The sequence below is a fragment of the Pagrus pagrus genome (genome assembly GCF_965226575.1).
Source record: "Pagrus pagrus genome assembly, chromosome: 10".
Classification (NCBI taxonomy): Eukaryota; Metazoa; Chordata; class Actinopteri; order Spariformes; family Sparidae; genus Pagrus; species Pagrus pagrus.
In genome coordinates this window covers 19,259,536-19,278,071 of record NC_140194.1, presented here as the reverse complement: position 1 = coordinate 19,278,071, position 18,536 = coordinate 19,259,536, and the positions used below count along the sequence as shown (strand labels likewise).

General features: G+C 38.2%; 1 protein-coding gene across 11 annotated transcripts in view; it reads left to right on the top strand.

The window, feature by feature from the left end:
• The window catches only part of LOC311263695 (uncharacterized protein), a 51,659-nt gene that overhangs the window by 16,547 nt on the left and 16,576 nt on the right, over positions 1-18,536 (top strand). For 7 of the 11 annotated variants that reach the window (XR_014623381.1, XR_014623384.1, XR_014623385.1 and 4 more), the window contains 2 exons: positions 8,407-8,634; positions 9,878-10,001. The exons of 3 other annotated variants lie outside the window; for them this stretch is intronic. The gene's annotated coding sequence lies outside the window, so the exon portion shown is untranslated. The remainder of the gene's footprint in view (positions 1-8,406; positions 8,635-9,877; positions 10,002-18,536) is intronic. One more of the 11 variants, XR_014623383.1, reaches the window with a different exon arrangement.

The following is an 18,536-nucleotide window of genomic DNA, read 5'->3' as shown; positions in this document are numbered from 1 at the left end:
TAACCCTTCCCAGTGGTGGCTGCTAAAAATGTGAAGGGTCGTCTCTAGACTCAGTGTTTGTAGTCCACCGTGGGCTGCTGTAGAAACACACAACAATTCTTAGTTTCAGGTGATTATACACTAATGCAAACGCAATAATGAATATTATATTCCATTTCTGCCTCTAAATTTCCCTGAATTGTACACAGTGGACCTTACTTTTCTGAGTCACATTGTCTTCCGTGTTTTGGACATTAAGTGGCAGTAAAAAGGCATATTTTATAGGGTGTCAGTATGTCTGTTCTTTCTGACGTATTCCCTGTTGAAATCTGACTTTTTATGCAAACTGAACTGCTTTACTGTACTATATATTCTTATGAAGCTACATTACAACATCTCACAAGCTCTATAAGGTTTTAGTTTTGAAAACATCTACTGAAAATGGATTTATGCAGACCCAGACCTATATGGCAAGTGTTTAGATGATGACATGACTTTTCATGCATCTTAACATTTTTATACTTAGCAACCAAATCGCAAGAATAAATGTTGGAATTGAACGTTTCTGCAAACAACAGATGAAAAGTTTACATCAACTTAATTTCTATACTTCTCAATTTTCTATTTTCTATTGTGACAACACTGTGTCTTAGGTTGGGTAAGGTTTATGTACAAAAACTACTTGGTTAAGGTTAGGAAAAGATCATCAGTGGTTGCTAAAATTGCCTGGTTGAAGTGGTCTTGAACAGTTGTTAATTGCTTGGTAGCTGTCTGGGTGTCACGCCATCACCATCCCTTCCACCTCCTGATGAGAAAGTCGTCTCAAATGCATGAAATCTGAACGTGATATGGAAGGTATTGTAGAAGTGTTGATATCGTACATATGAAGCAAACAAATTTAACGTAAATGTGCGTAATTTGCAGAAACGTGCAGTGCCAACATTTTATTCCGGTGACTGGGATGGTACTGAGTTGTTTAGAACTATCCCAACCTTCATGAAACGCAATTGTCACAACGTCTCGTCAGAAATATCTGGTTTTGTCGCCTCTAACGCCACATGTCTTGTTAGATATACCCAGTGGTTTTGAGCTTACAAATGTTTAAATGCCATCTCGTCTCTGGCTTGGCAGCCGTGTCCCCTGAGTGTAACCCCTCTACCTCCTGACATGTACTGTAATGTGAGCATGATCTGACACGTATTGAAGAAAATTTGATATGATACTTATGACACATACAAATTTGAACTTTTTGAATGTATTTCTAAATACATTTTCTACATAATATTTTATAAATAACTTATCTATTCTTGGTTTGCAGAAAGTTGAAATGGCAATATTTTATTGTGGCTACTGGGCTGTCTTAGGGTTGTTGTACTGGATTGCATTATTATGTAGCCTGTTTGTGTAAATTACATTTAATGTACATAGACTACATAAACAATTCATCATAAAGCACTCAGAGGTTTCATGTTGTCAGACATCAATTTGTCACTTACTTTTATTAGATGAAGAATATCAAAACTATTTCATCAACACTTTAGTGGCTGTTGAGGGACTTGAGTTTGGCACCATCGGCAGTTGTTGCAGCCTTCCTACCAATTTGGTGTGCTGACTTAACTTTGGAGGCAGTCACCAAGAGAGAACTCTCTGTCTGATTAGTTCTGAAAATGAGTGATTTCACCCATTTACTGTGGTTTCTCCTTCATCCATCAGTTCATTTTCCACAAGCAAAAGACCATGGCTTGACAACAACAGCACAACGTGAAGCAAAACGTTAGAGTGCTAGCTTTTTGTTAAACATATTCTCAATATAGATTTCAAACATAAAAGACAGATTCACTACAGGATGAAAATGCTTATCAACTTAGACTTTATTTTTTCTTTCATCCTCTGATTTTGAGTTGTTGAAAGTCGATTTTTCCAAGTTGGTATTCCCGATTTCCAATCTCAATACGTCACTAGTTAATTTGCTCCGGAACACATGGAGGCCTGCTGGAAACTGATGTTTGTATGGAAAGTCATTGAGCTTCACCAGCAGCTTCAGCAGTTGATTTAACGTATTAGGGTGCTTACAAAGAGACGGAAGGAGTAGGCTCGTACAACATGCTTGCAAAGACTTCTATCAAGCATAAATCAACTGAATGGCAATGAAAATGTCCACTTCAAATTTGCTGTTACAGCACATTTTACAACACAGACAATACGTAAAGTAAAAGGTGGTAGAAGTTAAGCTCCTATATCTGCATTTATGTCGGTGAAGTTGGGCTTTGTTGATCTTGCCTAAGTTTCTGAATTATGGCTTGGATGACCGTTCTATTTCACTTTTCCGAGTAGGAGGTCGTTTTTTTCAGTTCCAAGTGCAGCTGAATGCAGCATAACTAAATTTGGTCTCACAGGTCAGTGGTCATTGTCTTTGCTGTGAGTTCCAGATCAAATTTTTATAGGTACCTGGAGGTGTTTGATTGTGATTTGTTGTCATGACTTTTTTGAGGTTGGATTTGTGTGTTGCTGTTGTAACAGTGTGAACGCATCACATCTGGACTTGGACTGAATATCTGCCACTCAGCAGGTTTGCGTCCTTTGAATTAGATGAGGTGCTGATGCGGCCAGACAGCACTTAGTCTTGAAATTCACAAAGTTTAACTGGTGAAATTCAGTTTGTAACGAAACATTAGTTATTTGCAAAGAGAAGAACATTACTTTTCACCCAAAACTCCTGGTACGATCTAAAATCAATTGAAAATTGAATACAAAGCAGTACTGTTTTCTCTAAGGATGTTAAAATCAGTGTATTTGCTATGTAGCCAGGGCTATGTTGAATGACAGATCTTATAAAATATACGAAAGGTGACATTTGTGTTTAGTGATTGATTAAAATCTCAGACTGTGATTGTGTGAAACCCAGACTTCATCTTTATTTAATTTTTCAGGCTTAAGCTGATGGAGGCATATTGTCCGTGGTTGGTGGTTGGTGGTTGGAGTTTAACATTTTATTTTGGAGAGAAAACTTTTGAGAAGAGAATTGTCTCAACTGGTTTTGCGAAACTAACATACATTTATTTCCACACGAGCAGAAAATGGCATATCTGACATTGAAGAAATGGAAAATGTTTATTTAAAAGAGGATGACCAAAACCTCGGATCACATTTTTCTTTTCATGTTAGTTTCTGGTTTGAGATGTGCATGCTGACAAATATAGACTGATATATCCAAGAGCACAGAAATAACTGAGTAATAAATGAGTTGTTCATACGAGTGGTATTTCCCTATTAAATCAGAAAATGAGTGCTTTGAAAACTGGAGGAGGACAAGCTCTGGAGTGGAGGGTTTTAGTCACAGAGCTTGACATTTTTTCATGAGTCTGACATTAACCAAACCTGGGTCAAACTGAGATTTTAGTCAGTCAAACAAAGTAACTGATGAGTCGCTTTTTTTTTACCTGCTTGTTTTCCTGAAATATTCAAAAGAAACGTAGCGTCTTATACTTTTGTCACACTTTGTGCAGAGTAAGGGCCGAGAGGGTCCAGATTCCATTTACAACCAAAAAACATTTACACTGTGCTGAAGTTTTTGTTTGCAGTCAATATTTTCCTCACACACTGCAGTCACTAAATCGTTACAGTGTCTTCAATCAAACCGTTTCATCTCCCAAACCTTCAACAGTTTTCCATCTCCAGACCTCAAGTATAAGGCTGAGATTGTCACATGACAACCCATTAAAGAAGTGATGTGTTTGGTCTCGTTCACAAAACGTCATCTGTGTTATAGTCACAGAAAGGCTTGCTTTGTTAATGTAAATATATTCATTAACTGGGTAATGGCAATCAGTACTGTATTATATTAATTGGAAAGAGAGTATTTAAAAATATAGTAATTGCTGAAAAAAAAATTCTAATCTAATCTCTTTAATGACAACACAGTAAATCGCATGACTGAATAATTTCACTTCACTTTGAAAACAACACTTCTTAAATACAGTTTAACCATTTTTTTTTAGCTGTCATGTATCTGTGTGACGTAAAGATTATGTTATAAATCACATTAAGTACCATGAAAGTGATGTAAGTTTTACTTTATTCGCCAGAGTAAATGTTGGCAATATACATGGATATTTTGAAATCTTACATTTCTTTATGTTGCAACTGGATGTTTCTTTAGATTACACTGTGCTACACTGTGCTAATGCTTTGGTTAGGTTTGGGTGCAAAAAAACACTTGGTTAGGGTTAGGAGAGGATCGTGCTGTGGTTTAAAATACCTGTGCTGGTTGCCACAAACAAAGCTGTAGATGTCACGGTGTCCTGTTTAAAATAACTGTTTTGTGGCCACAACACGACTGGAGATGTTCTCAAAATATCCGTTTTTTGTCTCAAACATGGCTTGAAACAGCCCAGTCACCAGGATATAATGTTAATAGTTGACGTTTCTTCAAACCACAGATACCTCCAAGGTTGACATTTGTACCAGGTGTGGCATATCATGTTCATATTATATGCTCAGCTGACGTTAATTCAAACATCAAGGCTGCTGAAGAGGCGACCACAGTTCAAGTCTGTGTTGTCATTTCCAGCCGTTCTTGTGGTGTCAAAACCGGGCGTTTTTTAAGGAAACATGAGGACATTTCTAGCCTTTTTTGTGGCGACCAGAAGGTATTTTAAACCAAACCATACATTTTTTTTTCTAACCCTAACAAAGTGTGTTTGTGTGCCTAAACCTAAGCAGAGCAAAAGCACAGTGACATCAGAGAAATAGAAAATTGAACCGTAACATAAAGGTTGCAACATAAAGAAACGTTAAGTTTAAACTTATCTGTGGTTTTGAAGAAACGTACTAGATAACATTTATTCTGGCGACTGGGTTGTTGGAAATTGTCCTGAGGTCTCCTTAAAAATATCCAGTGATTTCACATTTACAAATGTTGAAACGCAGTCGTGAACCGCGATCACTGGCTGGCAGCCTTCTCGCCTGTAACTCCACCATCCCCTCCATCTCCTTATATAAAAGTCAAGTCATTAACATGTAATGTAAAAGTGATATGACACGTTATGTCTAACTTTTAATATATAAAAGTATTTTAAAATATATTAAAATATTTTATCCTGGCGACTGGGCTGTTAATGGTGACATCTCTGAAGAAAACAGGAAGGACATTTTTGTCTATAAATTCAGATTTAGGAAATTTTTAAGGCAAGTCTTTTGGAGTTTCTGGAGGTCTTGATCCCTTGGTGTTGAGAACCGGTACTCTCCCCGTCAGCATTTGAATGGGAAGGAGAAGGTGTGATTGTGTGTGTGTGTGTGTGTGTGTGTGTGGTGGGGAGGAGGGGGGTGTATCGTCACCACCACTCCTGGTCGTGACTCACAGCGCACAATGCTTTTCGCTCCTCTCCTCAGCCCTTTATTTATTTTTAGCTGAGCAACGTTTTATACGCCCGAACTGTAGGCCTGCACACAAGATGACACACACACACACACACACACACACACACACACACACGTGATGCACAACATACTTCCGTTTATCCACACACTCTTATTTTTTTTATGCTGTTTTTGTCAGTTAGTTTTGCAGGTCAATCAGACCTTTTTTCTGTCATACACACCAAAGTTCACATTTCTTAGATGTCACAGTGTGTGTGTGTGTGTGTGTGTGTGTGTGTGTGTGTGTGTGTGTCCCTTCACTGTCTTTGTGCTGTCTGCAAAAGAATGAGCGTGATGATGTCAAAGCAGATACAGTGGATGTTCCTGTTGGCTCGAATGACTCTTCTTTTAGGGATCTCAGCATGTGAACATGAACTGGAGTTTGGTTACTTTGGATGATATTTGCTGATGATTACTGGTACTTCTGTATTATTTCTTTAAAATGATTTATTAAGTTGTTGTGGCCCAACATGCAAATAGCTATGATGGCCAGAGTTGTATCTTAAGACACAAACAGTTTGCTCAGTTTGAAAGAGAACAACAAGAATAATTTACATGAATAAATACATGACTTGAAGAGAGAAATAAACTACAAGACTGAAAAGGTTATGACCAGACTAAATTTCTTCGAAAAGTCCTTTAGTCCCAATCGGCTTCATATTGAAATACAGACATTAAATTGCTGTTGAAAGGACTGATATATAAAAAGGTGTCAGCCATATTTAGGAATTTTGACCTACAAATCACCAAATTAGTACTTAGTGGGCTGCAATATGTGATCATACTTTTTGTCATAAAGTAGCTCAAACATGTTACTTTCAGATTTGCATCTGTTTCAGTCGTCAAAATCAAGCATGTTTGATCTGAGCCTCGAAGGGGCTCTGTGGAGCTTCTGTGTTGTGAAGCTCAAGTCTCAAGTCTCAAGCAAGTCCCAAGTCATTTTTTTCCAAGTGTCGGTGTGTCTCAGCACCAGCCACCAGCCGGTTCTTAGCTAAGGAGTTGTGAAAGACCTGATTATATCTGGCTAACGTTAGCTAACATCTGCCTTCAGCCCCTCACAGAACACAGACACTTACCGATCCGAATGAGTCTTCAAATGACAAAGTTTGTCTGGCTGTCAGAAGTCTTTGATGAGCATGTCTGGCATTCAGCAGTTCAATTTTTTCCTTCACATAGGAAACGTTTGAATCCGAAAGTGACGACTCTCAGCACAGAAGTGGCCGACATGATCTGATCATACTGTGTGTGTCTCGAGAGTGTGAGGGTGTTGAAAAAACGTCACATAGCGAGGAGCTTGAGTCGACTCGAGTCCAAGTCACAATGACTCCACATCTCTGGCGGACTCCATTTCTAAACTAATGTTAGCTACTGTTGCTCTCTCTTAGCGGAGAGGAGAGAGGCTCTGAGCCGAAGCACTCGAGAACGTGCATAAAGTCACATCTTTTGGACTGTCGCAGAAAAACTGACCCGATTCCTTCACAAATAAATCCACAGTCCAGTAGCATTAAACAACTTCAACTAATTGTCCACAGACTTGTATAGGCAACTGAGAGAGACGAGACAGTCTCATTTTTCATGCCACGTTACAATCCGCTCACATACGGCCAATAGAAAAGTGGTTCATGCATGTAAATTGCTACAAATTCTTACATAGAGCTCATTTAATGAATCAGAAGGCAGATAATGTGAATCCTAACCCCCCACAATTTTTTCAACCTTATTTTTTATTCAGGGGAGTTTCCCCGAGTGTAACACTCTCTTTGTCAGGAAAGCTATGATCACATTCGCACAGTTACACATAGTGGCCCTATATGCTTGAAAGATTGACGCTGTAGTTACCCCTCTAGCATCCCTTCTTGAAGTGCAGTAGTATAAAGGGCGGGAAAGTCCAAGTCAGGTAGTGGTTGGGGTGTTGGATGGGGCATTCACTGGACTTTCCATTTGGAGACCGGGTTTGGTGTCCCATTTGACCAAGAGTCAAGAGTGCTTTGTTTTTAATTAATGTAACGTAAGTAGGTGAACATGCGTAAACAACGTAACTGACATCATGTACCTTTCGTGAGTAACATTGCTTATGTACCTTACGTTAGTTATTTTAACCCAAAGAATGATCTTTTCCGAACCCTAACCAAGTAGTTTATTCTGCCTAAACCTAACCAAACCGCGACCATTTGACAACGTTAATAACAGTCCAAAAGTCATAATATGTCATGCTGTACGAACTGTTTGCCAGTACGCATTATTTTGAAAGTCTAACCAGATACCAGTATACCAGTATATTATGTATTAGTACTCGCTTACCATGCAAAACTGATGCTAGAGGGGAAGATAGAGTGTAATAGTTTGAAGCTTGAGGGCACTGACCAAGCTGCTGAATTTGATGTGTTGTGAGTGAGAACGTGTTGACTCAGCAGCAGTAGAAATATTCAGTTTGCAGTAACAAAGTAAGTAAAGTAAAGTAAACAAAGTAAAAATAATCTCAATGAAGTTCGGTAAGTATAACTATGACATGCTGCAAAGTGAGCTGAGTTACATGTATCTGTCATTTCCTGTGAATGCCTTTTGTATTAGTTGTCAGAATCCAGCATAGGAATGGCGGACTTCGCCACCACCAATAATACTTAAAAAAGTATTTACAGAATGCGAATACATAGGAAAAAAATCTAACCGTAAATAATATAAAAAATGGGGTTTAATTTAATGAAAATCTGAAGGATTATGCCTCAAAGAAGCAACATCATCTTATCTTTGAAACACACTTATACAAACTGCACTTCTCACCTGATCCATGTGTGTTTATCACCAGCTGCCCTGCTTCTTATAATTTCTTGCTGGTTTCATTTCCTTGTACATTTTGTCTCTTCTCCCTTGTCTCTTGTTGCCTCTGTCTCCAAGTTTCTGTCTCACTTGTGATTCCCTCCTCTGTCTTTCTCCCTCCCCTCCCCTCTCATCTGTCTCTCCCCTCACTCCGTCTTTATCCTCCTCTCTCATTCACTCCTTCTCTCTAAGGGGCCTGAGGTGAGGATTGACAGAGGGGAAATCCTGACTGACTGACTGAAACCTGGCTGATGAGTTCTCCTCTTCCACTTCTTCCTCTTCCTTTACCATCTCCTTCATCAGCTTCTCCTCTTCTCTCCCCCTTCTCTTTGTTCTCCTCCTTCTTCCTCACTCCCTTCTCCTTGTCCTCTCCAACCTGTGCATCTGCTTCTCCTCCAACCTTCATGCTGTAGGATTAAGGTACATCCACACTCACCCTGTGGAGGGTTTCTCTTATACTTGCATGTGACGTGGGTGATTAAATGTGACACATACAGTCTAACCTCCATCATCGTTTTCTAATCAAAATACTTTTTTATTGTATTTTATTTTGTTTCATAGAACAAAAACCTAAAATGTGTCACAAAGGTGTTTAAAGCAGTTTGTGGCGACCAAAAGATACAAAATCAGACACAAAGTTGAAGAGAGACAAAAATGGGGCTCCCAGTCGCTCCTTGCTCCTCCTCGAGGCCTTTTCTGCAGCCGCCCAGGGTTTAAATCCGACCTGTGACCCTTTGCTGCATGTCATCCCACCTCTCTCTCCTGTCAACTGCAACTTTACAATGCACTTAATAATAGTAAGCAATGCTTTTTGCAGCTGACATTCCCAAAATGTTATTACCTTGCCTTCAATCAGATAATACATTAATAATCCCAAAAACGAACGGGTAATCAAAAGCAAAATTTTCAGTGTTACAAAAAGTGTCAAATCGTGAGATTTCTGTTCACTGAGCTGATGTAGCAGGTGACTGAACTATCTCATGTGTTATATTGAGATATTGTGCACATTTCAAAGAATTTTTTTTCAGATCTGATAAATTTGACCGAGTCCTGCAGTCTCTATTTTTTCCATCTTGTGGAAATTACTCGTGTTTTTTTTTTTGTGCTTTCTGGGTTGGTTTAGTTTCAATTGTCTGTTTTATAGCGTGTCAATGCTGTGCTTATGATCTGGTTACAACAATGATGGCTGGAGATGTGTCGACCGCCTGTCAAAAATATCATTTTTTTTGTCGCTGCTAACGTGGCTGTAAGTTTATATTGTCCTGAAGTCTCCTTAAAAATATCCAGTGGTGTCAGGTTACAAATGTTGAAACGAAGCATCAAATTGCGCTCAGTGGCCTAGCAGCCTTTTCGTCTGTTACTCCACCACCACGTGATATCACACGTTTTGTTAAAATCTCAATATGGTACATTTGACGTATACAAATGTGAACAGAAGTTGGTTTGTCGAAATGTTAACTACCAACATTTTATGACTGATCTACCAGTTCTGAAGCCAAGAATAAGAAGTTACAAGCATGAACCAGCTCAGCGTGAGGCAGCGAGTGCACGTTTTTAATTTTAGAGTTTATGAAAGTTTATAGCATCTACAAAATAAGATCATATTTCAATCTCACAAAGGTTACAAAATGATTTTCACATTATTATTTTGTCTTTTACATAGGACTCGGTCTAAGCTGTCCCACAGTACTGAGGCGACGACAACACCTGGTGGTCTGTGGCCCAGAATGTGATCTTACCACTGCAGGTGGAGCTACATGTCGTGGCTGTGGGAAAATGTCCCTGCGGTAAATTGTGTTTTAATAGTAAACTTTTAAGAATAACCACTATGTTACTAATCACAGAAGCATAGGAGACTCCCATAGAAAATAACATGTTTGCAAGCCTTGTTAGATGATCTGTGTCTTCTAAAAAAGCACATTGTTTTCTGTCAGTTTTGCCGACTAGCATCACAGTACCCATGAGCGTCATTAGTAGTTGCTGTGGAGACGAAGCCAGAAGAAGGCATGAATGAGAGTTGTAACATATTCAAAATGCTTCTCGCAGGATTGATCTAAAATTGATCAAGACAGAAGATAATTCAAACTACTGAATCTATAGTATTCAACAGTTTCTAAGCTCAGGCTCTTAACTGATCAGCCATTAGTGGTGTAGACAGAAGAGTTTCTAATCTTACTGATTTGTTTTCTTACTGTAGGAGATCTCATCCAGTGTTTCTTATCTTGTACCTTTGACTTTTTTCCAAGGATATGTTGAAACTTTACATTTCTTTATGTTGCAAGTTTCGTTTTTTTTTAAGATCAACTTTCTATTCTATGTTGTGACAACGCTGTGCTTAGGGTCTTGTTAGATTCAGGCACAAAAACCACATGGTTAGGGTGAGGAAAAGATTATATTGGCTTAAAATACCTGTTTTGGTCGCCACAAACACAGCTGGAAATTGTCCTGAGGTTTCCTGAAAAATATCCAGTGGCTTCGCACTTACAAATGTTGAAATGGAGTCTTGAACTGCGGTCGCTGGCTGGCCAGCTTTTTCTTTTTTTCACTAGTAACTTCACCTCCAGATATGAAAGTCAGGTTATAAACATTTAATGTGAACGTAATACGTTTCGTAGTAATACGTAGTACGTTTGACAAGTGAACCTATTGGTTGGTTGGAGAAACATCAACTGTCAGCATTTCCTCCTGCTGGCTGGGCTGCTTTTTATTAATTAATTAGATATTTTTTAAAGGAGTTGCACATTGTTTCTACTGACTGGTCAGCCAGGAGAATTTTATTTTAAACCATGAGTTAGAAGCTAAAATGGCGAGTTACAAAATATTGTGTAAACAAAAAACAACCAGCACCTGCTGTAAAGATGTTTTTATGAACACACCAAAGCATAAATGAAAAAAATGACTTGAACCGTAAACTGGCTGCCAATTGGTCGATCAGCCTAGGTTAATAACACAGCATTAGTCATTTACCTGAATGTCTAATATAATCTACATATGTAGGTACTTCAGCTGCCTTGTGAGTTATTGCTCAGATCTGTCAGAATCAAAAGAGCAAGTTATTGTTTTTTCATTGTTCTTGAAACCACAATCATGATACCTAAACCTAACCAAACCTTAATTAAATTGTTTGACATTTTTTTGGAAATATGCTTACAGGCTTTCTGCCAGAAATAAAGATGAGAAGATCCATCACATGCTCATGTCTGTTAAATATAGGGTTCTAGCTGACAGCCAGTTAGCTTCGCTTAGCATAAAGACTGAACCAGAGGGAAACAGCTAGCTTGAATTTGTTAGCCGGGATCAAAGGTAACAAAATCTTCCCACCAGCACCTTTAAAGCTTGCAAAATAACACATTGTTTCTCATTTATTTAACCTGTACAAAAACTGAAGTGTAGAAGTTACAATTTTGATTGTTTTCTGGCCGGAGCCGTAACATCGGAGCCTCTGCTGCTTACCTGCGATGAAGACGAACACATTTTTACATTTTTACACTTTGGTTTTTGTATAAGTCAAACAAACAAGAGTTTTAATTAGTGAGCTTTACGGTTGCTTTTAGGCAGATTTTGCCACCTTTGGACGGAGCCAGACTAGCTGTTTCCTCACGTTTAGTCTTGTCTCTGTGCTAAGCTAAGCTAAATGGCTTCTGGTTAAAGCTTCATATTCAGTGGACAGTTAACTTGTAACAAACCAAACTGGCAAATTTAAAAATCAATCAGCTGTCCTTAATATAACCAATGACTTCCAACATGGTCGAAAGCCCTTTTTGTTTGCTGGCTTTGAGTTAAAGGTAGTTAAAGCAGAGTCTCCCAAAACACATAAACATGCTCCAGGTTATCAAAACCAGCATTTTCCACACAAGCCATCTCAGTAAAACCGCATTTTTAATTTTTTTTTGTCAATCTTGATCATTGTCTTGGTTGCCATAACAGCAAAGCAGCTGTTTGAGCTGCCTCATTGTTGTCACCTTCAGTGGTTGAGCCATTTGCCAAGAGCATACCTGTTAATGTAAGGCTGAGGGAGACTTTCGGGGTAAAGTGATCAATAGTCTACATCTGAAATTAACATCACAAACAACAACATTGAGAGAGAGTTTGTGAGGAGCCATGAGTGCCAGGTAGACCCTTCAAAGAGAACAAGAGGAGTGAAAAGTCTGCCGAGTGGAGGCACGAGAATGAGCATGTGAGACGGGGGGCAAACGGCCAAAAAGGGAACGTTTTTGCACCAAGTTGAGTGAAATGTGGAAGCATATTTCTTCTTCTTCGCACCTGTTTTATCCATTTTTAGCTGCAAACTGAGCGGAGAGTTTGAGCAGGCGCAGGAACGAGTGACGCATGTCAAGGCAGGGTCTTTTGCGCATGCTCACTTCTGCCGCTGTGTTGGGTTGCCAGGTACCATGACACACAAGAAACTGAGATACTCCCATTTGACTTGTATCACTATGTAATTGGGTGATTAACAGGAGCACAGCGGGAGAAAGGGTTAAAAATAGCAGTTGTTGGCAGGTATGCGCAAGTTTGTTTCACTTCGGCTATTCAGTTTTATAAACTTCACAATGAAAAAAATCTGCTTTTTTGTTTATTTTGCATGCGTGTGTCTGCTGAGACTCTTCCTCCAAGTAACATTTATATGAGTAATGTTGTCTGTAGTTTATTTTTGTCAATGTTACGTTTTCAGAGGAACAGAATAGAGTTACATGATATTATGGGAGTTGTTTCCGGGATGAATCCGACAAATCTGAGGTAGAAATGATGCCGTGAGAACTGTTTACAGCAACAATACAGGTAAATTCACCGGCAGGCTAACAACAACTACAGATTTGATAATCTATTACTCAAACTACAAATATTTTCTACATAATCTTAACTTTTAGAATCAACTAATTAGACCATTAAGTGTGTCGCAACATCTTTAAATACTGACTCAGATACAGGAGTTGATTCTTATTTTTGTCGATAAGTCGATATTTTACAATAAGCGTGAAAACAGATTTACCTGTTATTTTGCTGAGCTCTGCACCAAAATATGAAGTTGTGTGTTGTGGTGGGGGCACATTTCTGGACGGAAGTGTGGTGCAGTGTGTGTATGAGTGTGAGTGTGTGTGTGTGTGTGTGTGTGTGTGTGTGTGTGTGTGTGTGTGTGCTACCGGAGGCCAAAATGCCACGTCAGTTTGGATCGGAGGTTACTGTTTCTCTGCCAGGATGTCCTGTAGCAGACTCCACCCTCCTGTTTATGCCACCGTCTCTCCATACTTTAACCCCAGATGTACAGTGTGAACGACTTTTAATCTGTTATTTACCCTCCCCTAACACATGCAATAACGCACACGCACACGCACACACACACACACACGCGCGCACACACAAAATTTGGGTGTATGAGTCAAAAGAAAGCAGCTGGCTCGTCTAATAGGTGGTGGTGGAAAATTATTCAGGAAAGTGGAAAGGAAGGAAAGGTTTCGTAAAGATGTAACTGTGTGGCCCCTGACGTAGGAAACACACATACTCAGGCATGCACACACACACACACACACACACACACAGGAGCACAGATAAATATGAACACACTTAGGTAAAAAAGACACACAAACAGAGACGAAGATAGACAAAGCAACGCACGTCCGGACGTCATCAGTGCTGCGGGAGCTGCCTCTATGGCTCCGTAGACGTAAGTGAATCAAGCATCACAGCGGACAGTCCATTTGATTTACACACACACACACACACACACACACACACACATACAAATATAAATAGATGATATTTCAAAACCCTTCCTTTCTTTCTGTAACTGCGCACACACACACATGTCTGATGGTTAGATGTGCTTCCTGGGATATTTGTCTGATGCCGTTGGTCAAAACATCAACACACAGACTCACCTGAATACACACACACACGCACAAGTACGTTGTGGGATTAATTATAGTTTCTTCTGTTTGCGGCTGTTACTTCAAGTTCAGGAACTTCTGAACTGTCTATGAGACAAAACAACTTCTGATTAAGTTGTTAAGTTGTTTAATTGAATTATTTCAAACTTTAAAGTCAAACTGAAATAATTATTATCTTATTATCTTAAATAATTTCAATTAAAGATCAATTTCATATCTCGTTTTATTTCTGTTTCAAATTTTCTTAACAATGTGAGCCTTTCATGAAGTGATCTCTTCCTCCCTTTGTCTTTACAGTTAACGACGCTTAGTCACACACACGTACACACATATTTAAAGGAACATATGTACACACACACATTCTCACACACACTTGCATATGTCAGGAATACACAATTTCACAAGTAAATTCTCACTCGTATGCTGACGCACTTGTGGTGACACTGACTCACTCTCACACTTTCTGTTCTCCTTGATCTCTCTTTACTGTCTGTCACACACACACACACACACACGCACACACACACACTGTGCGGCTGTTAATAAACCTGCTCCGATGCAATCTTGTTAAAACTTTCCCAAACATGTTTTTGTCATTTATTTGCCTTTCTTCACTCCACACATTTTCAAATAAATTAAGTTTATCTACATGAACGCGCACACACAAATAAAACATTTTGAATTTCAAAATACAAGCAACAAAAAATGTCATCACTTATTAATCAGAAGTCCAGGCAAACAAACAGAAGTTACATTACCAGGATTCAAGAATCATTTGATCACATTCTTCCTTTTCCAATTTTTAGTTCACCTTTTTACTGAGATTTATATTTTCCTGAGAGCACTTCAGTTCTTCTCTTTAACATTTTGATAAATTGATGTTAAGCTCTTTTAAAATGCTGCCTTCTGTAACAAAATAACATTTTTTTCATGATCCACAAGAAGAAATCATTCAGATTTGATGCAAATTTTAGAAGCAGCATCGCATGTGTTTTAGGTGAAACACAAATAAAGGAGTTACATCACAGTGCAGATGTGTGAGCACATTGAAAATGTGTGTATTTGTAAATTGATAAAGAAACTGAAAACCACGATGTCTGTTTCCCTCTGTAACACTTCTTAAAGATGATCATTTAAAATCAAATGAAACAAATGCAAATACGTGATGTTTTTTGTCAAGCATTATAATTAATTTTCATTTAAAGGGAATCAAAACATGTGCTGACTGTTGTTTATTCTCTATATTTACAGTTCATCTATAAAACTCATCCTGAAACATGAATACTTTTATCAGCTTCTTTACAATGTCACTTGTAGACGTGTAGAATCAGCTACATCAGGCCTTTTATCCAAAGATCAGGAAATCTTCTACCTTATGGTAAAACAATCACAACATATATTTTATTAAACCCACCTTTTATCAAACACTTTGCATCATTCAGGTTAATGATCGATGGAGTCTTCTTCTGATTCAAATTTGGATTGTAACTTGCCATGAAAGTTGCTTATTGTCATTTCTGTCTGGAAGGACTGATACACAGAAACATCACAGTGGCATCACTGTTCCCTTCTGATTTAACTTTAAAGAGCTCAACAGTTTTTCTCTCTTTTCAGTAGGTTGAAAGGTTTTTAGTGCCCACATGTAATTCAAAGTGTGTTCATTTGCATTCCTATAAAGACGTCTCAACACCCGCCTGCCAACAATGTCAGAAAATCAGAACCAAAAAATAAGAAAACATGTGTAGTTTTGGCCAAAAAATTCAAACTCAATATTAATGAGGTAAACAAACTTAGAGCATTTATTTTTTCCATAACTGAATGAACAAGCTGTTTTCAGGGTAAAATAAGGTCCCAACTACACTGTTGGAAGCTAGAAAGATGGCAGGGTCCGCCACATATAAAGTAAGAAATTGTGTTGTTCTTTAAAGGTGCACTGTGTATGTACTTCTGGGGAAGAGATTTTAATCAGAAGAGAAAGATCTCCATTGATTTAATTTGTTTTGTTCTTAAACAACTAAATAAACAAACTCTCTTTGTTTTCATGACTGAATAAAGAAACTGACCTTAAAGGACAACACAGTTTCATGCTGTTTCACTTTGTATATATTTGGCGGACCCTGCCACCTTTCTAGCTTCAAACGGTGTTCTGGGGACCTAATTTTCCTCTGAAAGCAGCTTGTTTCTACAGTTATAGAAAAAATAACATATTTCTGAGTTTGTATTATTACCTCTTTTATATCATAAACATCAACATTCTGACTTTGAGTTTCTTCCCCAAAACTACATAGTGCACCTTTAGGCCAATTTGAGGAAATTCATTAAAAATAACCTCTATCTATTTGTAGTGTTCTGGTTTGGCAGTTAGTATACAAGAAAAACCCTCCTTTACAGTAATCGCTTATTTAGTCCACGAGAAAGTAAGGGAAGATGTTAAACTTTGCAGTTTTTGCAGGAATTTTGCTTAAGGGTTCTAAAAACAATTGAAAAATCATGTTTGAAAAAAAAAACCAACCTAAAACAGTCAACATCTCAATCATAAAACGTCTCTCGTTTTGTAAAGTGTCAACATAATACAAACAGTTAATATTAGTATATACTGTACAGTAGTGTGCCTTTTTTTTTCTGTTTTCTGTTTTCAAGCAAAGAAAGTCCAAACGACCTACAAGACATCGAGAGAACGTTACAAGAAGCAGCAATGTAAATGTGGGTGCAAATGACAAATAAGTTGTTTAGAAAAAAACACTATAAACATTAAACAACATATAACATACATCAAAATGTATTTTAACACAATTATCAAACATTTTAAATACCACTCAACTTAAATGTTTATCCTCAGTCTGAGGTGTTCTGGAGTGTGAACTCTTCTGCCATTAATTATATGATAACTAAAAGTCTTATCGTGTTGAAAACTTACATTTTCACTTAAAAAACTTGTGTGTTTTATCTTGTGTTAGTTGTTCTCTGTGGCAGCTTGATACACAGAGTGTGTGACTGCATTTTGTTGACAGGTGAGAAACTTCCAGAAAAACTGAACATGAATACTCAGGTCACTAATATCTACTGCTACAAATACTGTAGTAATACACTGAACATTTCCACAATAGTAAGCTAAATACACAAAGCCTGACTGGAGAGTTTCTCTCCTTCCTCTTTGCCGTCATGTAATCTAAAAAAATGTTCAACCAGGGATCAGAGGTCAAAATCTTATTTTTGTCCCCCTCAATTTGACTGTTTCTCCTTCTTAGTTTCTCTGGTCGATGTGCTCTGACTGTCTAGCCACCAATGTGCAGGTGAGAGCAGATCTGAGTTGGTAAGAATGGTGATACTTTCATGTCAGTGGTCTTCAGTTGTTACTTTGTGCTCAAACAATAAGCTTAACAAGCAGCTAGCGGTGCAGCCAGTGTTTTGCAAGTTACTTTTTTTTTTTTTTACCTCTCAGTCTATGTAAAGAATGGCCGAACAAAGGTAAAAAAATGTACTTTTTACTTTTTAGTCAGCTTTTTTAATTACAGTTAATAAGATTTAATAAGATTTTTGCCAGAATTAAACTCCAGTCAAAGACAAGACAGTAAAGCCCAGCACATCTTTGTAGCAAAGTAAATTGTAAATGATCTAACCAGAATGGCACTCAGTAGAGTGCATACCTCCACCATGTCCCAATGGTCCCTTTTAATTCAATCGAGACTAATCCAATATCAAATAAAACATATTTAAATCTGCTAGATCTGGATTTTATTAGGATCTGCAACAAATTGTACTCACTCATAGATACCAGCCACCTTAACATGCCTGATTTTTATCATCAGGATCCACGCATTATTCCCTGAGAAATTCATGAAAATGTTGAAACATGCCCTATCTTACAGTGTTAAAGGAAGTGAGAACGAATTCCTGGATCCGTCCCTTTACCCTGATCTGCACCAAATGGTAATGGGGTCTATTCCTGCCAGAGACCCATCCTCCATCCAAGTTTTGTGGACATTTGTTCAGTAGTTTTTGTGTAATCCTGCAGACAAACCAGCCAACCAACAAACGAACGACACTGGTGAAAACATAACCTCCTTGGAGAAGGCAATAAAGTAGCAGAAATCGAAAGAGAAGTAATAAATACTATATTGTGTGCCGCCACCACCACTGAAGCCAAACCTACGTCCTTTTCAACAACAGTGTCATCACATATTTTAGGGAGAGGGGTAGAAAGGTGATTTTAAGTGTGCAGTAATCTGTTAAGTTAACTCAAACATTCTGTACCAAGATTGTTAGCTAGGGTACATAACAGACAAAGTTTAGATTAGGAGGAGGAAGATAAGCGTTGAATAAATAAATAAAACCTCATGCACATTATTCAGAAATGTAAACAAAGGTTTGACCAGACAAAATCCAAACACACACCTCTTACAGTGAATATCGCTCTGCTTGCTGCCCACACTAACT